Source organism: Lynx canadensis, chromosome D1 (genome assembly GCF_007474595.2).
Source record: "Lynx canadensis isolate LIC74 chromosome D1, mLynCan4.pri.v2, whole genome shotgun sequence".
Lineage (NCBI taxonomy): Eukaryota > Metazoa > Chordata > Mammalia > Carnivora > Felidae > Lynx > Lynx canadensis.
This window is the reverse complement of record NC_044312.2, coordinates 88,777,807-88,785,706: the sequence shown is the minus strand read 5'-3', so window position 1 is coordinate 88,785,706 and position 7,900 is coordinate 88,777,807. Positions and strand designations below refer to the sequence as shown.

The window sequence follows — 7,900 nt, the reverse complement described above, 5'->3', positions numbered from 1 at the left end:
ATACACAGACCCCTTCCTGCAGGCTGTCCATCACAGAGGCAAGGGTTCCTGACTTAGACAATTTTCATCTCAACTCTACCACTTACTAGCTATACCATTTGGGACAACCTGAGGCTCAGTTCTCCCATCTGTAAAATGGGTGTGAATTTCGTCCCAGCATCATCAGCCCATGCATCACCCCTCACGGAATACCCATACTAAGCTAAGCATGATACTTGCATCTTTGTAGCAACTCTTCCCAAAAACTCTTTGGTGAAGTCACTATTTGTCTTTTTTGAGAGAGAGAGAGCCCGCGAGCAGGGGAGAGGGACCGAGGGAGAGAGAGAGAACCTTAAGCAGTTTCCACTCCCAGCTTGGAGGCCAACTCGGGGCTCAATTCCATGCCCCTGGGGTCATGATCTGTGCCAAAATCAAGAATCGGACACTCAACTGACTGAGCCACCCAGACCACCGATGAGGTCACTATTTTAATCTGTTTTACGGTTGAGGAGATAGAGGCTTGGAGAACTTAGGAAATTGGGCTGAAGTCACACAGCTAGCAAGTGACAGAGCCTGGGTCTGAACCCAGGCTGTCCAGGAACCTTGCCCTCCCCCTCTCTCTCCCTCCTCACCCCTGTCCGCTGTCTCCTGCAGCACGTACTGCACAGCTTTCCATGGGATGACGCACGTGAACGTGCCCAACTCACAGCCTCCCTGTGGTCGCGTCCTCCCTCCCACCATTCTCAGCCCCACCGTTCCTGAAATGTGCCTGGGAAGAGGGGCCATCTCCTCACGCGGGAGGGCCCTCGCGGTGGGAGCACGTTCCCGTGGGAGCACTTCCTCCTCTCCTAACTGCATTGACCTCCCAGATGATAGCGAGGGGTTCCCCACTCCTGATAAGCACACGTGAGCCCGAGAGTGACAGGGATCCCCAGGGACTAAGGAAAGAGCATCTCCCTGCTGAACAGCAACCTGTGGCGGAGATAATTACAGTCTGGAGAGGCAACATGAAGGCCAAGGGCTGACTAGTTTATAGAGCAGTGGGTCATAACCTCAAAGACTTGGAGGCCTGGGCGCCTGGGTGGCTCAGTCGGTTAAGCGCCAACTCTTGATTTCGGCTCACAGTTCGTGCGATCGAGCCCCCAGCCGGGCTCCGTGCTGACAGTGCAGAGCCTGCTTGGGATTCTCTGTCTCCTTCCCTCTCTCTGCCCCTCCCCTGCTTGTATGTGTCTGTGCGCATGCTCTCTCTCAAAATAAATAAACTTACAAAAAAAAAAAGACTTGGAGATCTAGAGGCTCCACCAGGCCACCGGGGACCCAATTAGAATTTTAAAAGTAAAAACCTCCCCCATCCCGACCAGCACAGCACACAACCTTCTTACCTCTCTTCCCTCCGAAGTCCATGCCAAAGACCCCAATGCTATTCCCCACCATTAACCCAATATTCTCAAAAAAGGTGGGAGGAGGGCTCTGATCACACTGTTGGGAGTGTAATAGAAAGTCAAATATACAAAAATCAGCCATGTGGTTGAAAAACGGAACTTGTGGGTCTTCGTGTTGCCCTACAAGGGGACAGAAATAGATCCTTTTTCAAGACAGAAAATGAAAACCGGCCTCTATCATATCCAGCAATCCATGACAGCATCCTCCACCCCCAAGGTGAGCCCTGCCCTGCCGAAGTAGGTTCTACTCAGCATTTTGGTCGCAAGTCAGCGAGACGTCAGTTTTCGTTCCATATGCCACTTGCAGTTGCGTGACTTTGGCCGAGTGACTTGACCTCTCCGAGCTTTCACTTCCTCATTTGTTAAATGCGGACTAGAACAGTACTAACTGTGATGGGTAATGAAGGGGATTAAGTTAGATAACACATGTAAAGGGCTACTTTTGCCCGTTATTTTATGCGTGATTCCTACAATGCTGAATTCTGCCTCCTTGTTGCCCAGGACTTAGCCATCTGTCTTTCACGACTTCCACTGATCACCATCTCCGTATTCCATTGGGCTTGACTCCCCCCCAAAATGCTTGTGGGAATTTTATTTTATTTTATTTTTTAATTTTTTTTTCAACGTTTTTTATTTATTTTGGGACAGAGAGAGACAGAGCATGAACGGGGGAGGGGCAGAGAGAGAGGGAGACACAGAATCGGAAACAGGCTCCAGGCTCCGAGCCATCAGCCCAGAGCCTGATGCGGGGCTCGAACTCACGGACCGCGAGATCGTGACCTGGCTGAAGTTGGATGCTTAACCGACTGCGCCACCCAGGCGCCCCATCTTGTGGGAATTTTAAAACAGAGCCAGTTGAATTGGGGATCAACCCGGTCTCGGGTTCCTGAGACATGCCAGCAGTGGGGATTGTCGTTAATCCAGTCCTGGAAATTTCCAGTGGCCCATTGTTTTAGGCATCACAGGCTAAAGATGCCCCCCTCCCTCCCCACTCTCACCCTCCTTCTCTTTCTGTGAGTGCTCAGTCTCTCACCTGCACACAGCACCTGAGGTCAAAGGCTCTTTCCATGGAAATGCTATTTGGTTACCTGCTGTTTTGCATTTCGTGACACCCAAGGCCTGGATGGGACCAGGACACGTGACCAGCACAGCTTGACAGAGTCACACTTTCCAAAATTAACACCTCAATCTCTTCGCATCTTCCTCTTCTAACTACTCTCCCTTCAAGCACAGCTAAGCTCTGTGAGCCAGAACTCTCTGTAGTAACAAAAACCATAACCATAGTAATATATTACTACTATGTGTTTAAAGTAGATTACTCTATTGCTTTAAAAAAAATTTTTTTTTACATTTATTTTATTTTTGAGAGGCAGAGAGAGTCAGAGCACAAGTGGGAGAGGGGCAGAGAGACAAGGAGACACGGAATGCGAAGCAGGCTGCAGGCTCCGAGCTGTCATCACAGACCCCGACGCGGGGCTCGAACTCACGAACCGTGAGATCACGATCTGAGCCAAAGTCGGACGCTCAACCGACTGAGCCACGCAGGCGCCCCTCTATTGCTTTTAGACTTTACGTTTAAAAATGTAGATACTCCATTTAACCGGAAGAGCCAGCTTTCCAGGTATCCTCAGGCCTGGTTCCTACCATTTTTGGGGGTAACCATGTCTCAGATGGCTCCTTCCCACAGCTGTCATAGAGCACTCTGCTTGTCAGATGAGCAGTGGAATACGGCCGGCCAGTGTTCCCCATGGGACAGTGTAATGAGGAGGAGGGTTTCATAGCTTTAAAAGCCCCAACACAACTGGTAACACCCATCGTTGATTCGGGCATGGGGAGCAGGAACACTGTTTGTGGGAGGGTATTTTTGTGCAATCTTTATGGAGAGCAATTTGGGGGTATCTATCAAAATTTTAATGCTTATATCCTTTGACTCAGCAACCCCAGTATTCAGAATTTCTCCCATAGAGATACCTACAAAAGACCACAGAAATATAGGATTCAGCAGTAGGAGGATATTTAAATACTCTGGTCCATTTACACCAGGAAGTAATATTAGGAAGACAGAGCTATATGCAGTGAAAAGCAAACTTAAGAATAAGGCTTATAATATGACTGCATTCTTTTTATTTAAGCACATGCATTTGATGTGTGGGAGAATATGTAACAAACACAGTAATAGTTGCTGCTGGAAGGGAAGGGAGTAGGACCCTGGAGAAATTCACATTCTTCTTTGTTTCAGTTTTGTGACAGGTGTATATTTACCTGTATTTGTGTCTGTATGACACAAATATCCCAACACAATGGATCTCAGTTTTTTCCCCTGCTGTCCCTCAGGTAGAATTTTTTCCCCTGCTGTCCCTCAGGTAGAATCTTCTACCAAAGCAATGCATGATCATCCAGAATAAACACTTACACAGGGCTTTGCGGTTCACCAAGCACTTTCACGAATAAAACCTCGCTTGAATCTCACACCATCCCCAGGAGACTATCCCCATCTTACAGACAAGGAAATAGGCTTTTAGAGGAGAAGTAGTTCTGCCCAGTGGCAAATGGCTGGTGGTGGTTGGGAGAGCCAGAACGAGAAGCCCAAGTTGTCCACCTCCCAGGCACTTTCCCAGCTGATACCTACAATGTTCCTTCCATGGCCCAAATCAGACAATGCTGGCCTCAGACCTTCTCTGGCACGAGGTAGAACACCAGAATACCCTGCCATTGCTAACAAAGCTGAGGGGGGACCAGGGAAGAGCAGAGAGGACGGGGGAGGGGAAGAGTATGATAGAGACAAGAGACTAAGAAGGTTTGAGAAGGACAGGAGGCTTGGCATCCTGTTTAATAATGACATGAGTAGTCCATCAGCAAACCAGGTAAGCGAGACCCTAACAGGTACCTCGTTCCCAGGACTGCTCTGTTGTTTGGGGATGAGTCATCTGTCCCCATCTTGCTCTTTGCTGGATGTGAGGCAAGCCTAAGCCCCAGTGTGGCAGTGGGACACTCCCCTCCTAGGTATGGCACGTGAAGTTCTGCTCAAGAGGCCCTTAGGGATCTGTCCTCAGAGGCACAAGCAGGAGAAGAGATCTCAGAGGCCTTTCTGTAATGCGCACCTGCTTGTTCAACATGCTTCAGTGGCTCCCATGCCCTTTGGAATGAAGTCCAGCCTCCCTAACATAATTCACAAGGCCTCTTGTGATCTGGCATCTATCTACTTGTGTTGTCAGCCACATCTCCACGTATTCTCACCTGGCATTCTGCACCTTGACTCCATTCAGTACCCTTAACAGGCAGGCCGTCCTCCCCCCCACCATCTGCTTCCCTCCCCCCACCCCCAATCTATTCCGTACGCTGTACCATCTGCCCAGAGCATATATTTACGGCCCGTCCCACTGGCTACCTTCTCCACGAGCTTCGGACTTCAGCCCTCTGGCGAAGCGTTCCAGATAGGCTCCCCCTGCCACCATCCCCCCACCACTGAGTTGCCGCCCCCATTCCTCCTGAGCCTTCGTCTCTCAAGTACTTGCCATACTGCATTGTAATGGCTTGTTTGCTTGTCTCTCTCCCTGGCTGGACCAGCACAGTTTGGCTGATGCATTATAAGGGATCCCTAAATACACAATTAATGAATGAAGAATGACAGGATATGGCTGTCACCCCATAGTAAATGACAGGTATCAGACTTCAGCGATGGAACTTCATCCCACAGCCCTGGCAGGTGTCACCTAAATCCTGCTGCCTTGATCCATATGGCCAGTTCCTCTTTGCCATTGTCTGGGAAATCTTAAGCCTCGAATGACAATGTATGTTATGATGGGTGGTGGATGTGAGGACGTGTGTTGTGAGGAATTGCCAGCAAGTTCTAACCACAAGTCCTTAGGGGGAAAAATGGAACACCCTCAGGTTTACAAGGTGGTAATGGAGCCAGAGGGCTGCAACCAGGCTCAGGAGGTCAAGAGTCCATTCCCCCGCCTGGACTGGTTCAATCACAGACAAATGGGTATCTCCTTACATTATTAACAGGAGTATGCTTATTATTATTATTATAGTTCCTCTAAAAATAAGCACTCACAGGGAAGGTGGTGTCACAATCTCTCAGTAGTCAGTAGAACATGGAATCGGGTCTCAACAGCGTGAGGTCTGACAGTGTCCCTGATGTTAGCGTGATTGCCCAATGCCAGGAGAAGGGAAGCAAGAGGGTTCTCCCTGAGAAGAGAGCAAAGAAAATGTTCTAGAGTCAGGCTTTAGAGTCATCGGAGTCAGGCATCCCCTCTGCCATTTATAATCAACTCAGCCCTCGTCCTGTGCTCAGGGCTGTAGGGCACCCAAGGTCCTTGGTCACCTGTGATCTCATTGGGTCCTCAAAACACCAGGATGGCACATGTAGCCTCAGAGTAGGAAATAGCTGAGGCTGGGCCAGGCTTTAGGTCAGTTTCCCACAGTTCCCTGTCCTGAGCGAGTGGCTAAGCTAGGATCAAAGAACCGGGACAACTGACTGCAGTCTGACACCCTCCACATCTTGACATTCTGCTTCTCCATCCAGAAGGAAGAGCAGGTGGAACCACCCAGCCCACATGCCCCCACGGTCCACGTTTTCAGTAAATACGTGAGCATTTACTATGCTCCGGGCAGTGTTCCCGGCTCCGAAACTAGGGCAGTGACTACAACAGATTTTTTAAAAAAAGAAGAAAGAGAAACCCAGCCCTCCTGGAGCTTAGATTCTGGTACTGCAGTTTGTACAAGTGGCTATAAATGATAGGATTTTAGATGATACACAGGCGTGGAGTTCAACATTATTGAATTACATAGCAAGAAATGTGTGCCCTTTCCAACTGTCTTTCAGTCCTTCCCAGACTTTGAAGGAGGCCTCAGTCGGCTGATACCCCTTTCAAAAAAAAGGGCGTGGCTGCAGGAACCAGTGAGAAGTTCATTCCATTGCGGGGTTTATGGTTAACATCTGGGCGTGGCAGGTGATGCTGATTTTCCATGAAAGGTAGTGATACAGTGACTTTTTTAAATAAAGGTAAATTCTTTGACCAGTGAGTCCTTTTAAAGACAGACCTAAGAGGGGGCCGGTGGTCAATGCACGAGATGAAGTGCTGGGGGTCTGGGAGGCTCGAAGCAGGCAGTGCAAACATGTGGCCAGGAGCCCTGCTGCATCTCAAGACCCACACACGCTCCTGGCCCCATGTTCTCCGGCTTGTAGGATCCAGACTCCGGGTAGCTCACAGGTTCACCGCTTCATGCTCTAATGAATCCCGCACCTGTCGTCGCGGTCCCCCCCCACCCCTCACCCTGCCACCACCCACCTCACTCCACATGGTCTCCAGGAGAGAGGCCAAGGGAGCCTAGCCTGGAGCCCGACAGCAAACACCCTGCCCTTCCCGTCACCCACGCCCACGCCGGTGATTTATCTCCGTTATCTCAATCTCCACACTTTCACTGAGGGCAAAGGTCACTCATTGGAAGCTCCCTGGAAATTAATCAGCCTTCATTCTCAGAAGTCAACAGGCTTCTCCTACTCTGCTGGCAGAAGAACTATGTCCCAAAAAAAAAAAAAAAACCTACGTCCCAGTGAAGCCAGCTTCTCCCCAGGTGGATGGGTCCCCCATAGGCTCAGTATCAGAAACACGTAAGGAGCCCGACCACAAGATTAAGGCACCTGGACCCCACACAGACCCATGGAGCCAGTCACCAAAGGGTGGGGGCTGCAAGGTGGCATTTTGTGCTCTTCTGAGTCAGATGTTAAGCTGGGTCTGGAAGCCCATGTCCTTGGTTGGAAACATCTGCTCCTTTCTGTGTGGCTGAGGAACAACCCACAGTTAGTTATCAAGGCAGCAAATGGAGAGATTTAGTATGTGGGCTTTGGACTTGAGCAAACCTAGATTCAAATCCTGCACTCAGCACAAGGAAGTGGCTGAATGTCCTCAGGCAAGCAGCTCAACCACTCTGAGCCCTCACTGTCTGGGCTACGAAGGGAGATAGCAATGGCTCCTGCTATCAGCCTCAGATTGTTTGAAGGATTCCGTGACGTTACGTGTGTAAAGCGTATTGGTGAGTGAGTGGCTCGGATAAGAGCTAACCAAATGCTGGCCAGTATTAACACAGGATTGGTTTTTTATCTTGGTAACCAAAAGGGAGTCGCAGCGGTCTGCAGAGAGGACAAGGGGGGGAAGAGGAAGAAGAGTGGGAAGGGGGTAAAGGGAGACCCCAAACCATCTGTGCTGTCCAGACGTCCTTTACTCCTTCCCTTCCACCTGTGAGGTCCCTAAAACCGGAGGTGGGCATTCTCGGTCATTCCTCACTTCCTGATCTCTGCTCACAGTGCATGTGTGGCCAACGTTACCCAGTGACCCACAGATGTGAGGCAGAATGTCACCAAGAGAAATACACTGAGGGGTCGAGGAGCATTGAGGGGGCAATCTAGGACCCCATGTCTTGGATGAGGGGTTTGGGACAGCCCCGCCTTTTTGCTGACAGAGGAAGCGCTC

The 7,900-nt window shown here is 50.0% G+C and overlaps 1 long non-coding RNA gene across 1 annotated transcript; it reads left to right on the top strand.

Moving 5' to 3' along the window:
- The first annotated feature begins 386 nt into the window (after positions 1 to 386).
- On the top strand, positions 387 to 1,186 carry LOC115525759. Its single transcript, XR_003972456.2, has 3 exons — positions 387 to 401; positions 552 to 556; positions 1,105 to 1,186. It is a non-coding gene; the product is annotated as an uncharacterized LOC115525759 (long non-coding RNA).
- The last annotated feature ends 6,714 nt before the right edge of the window (positions 1,187 to 7,900 follow it).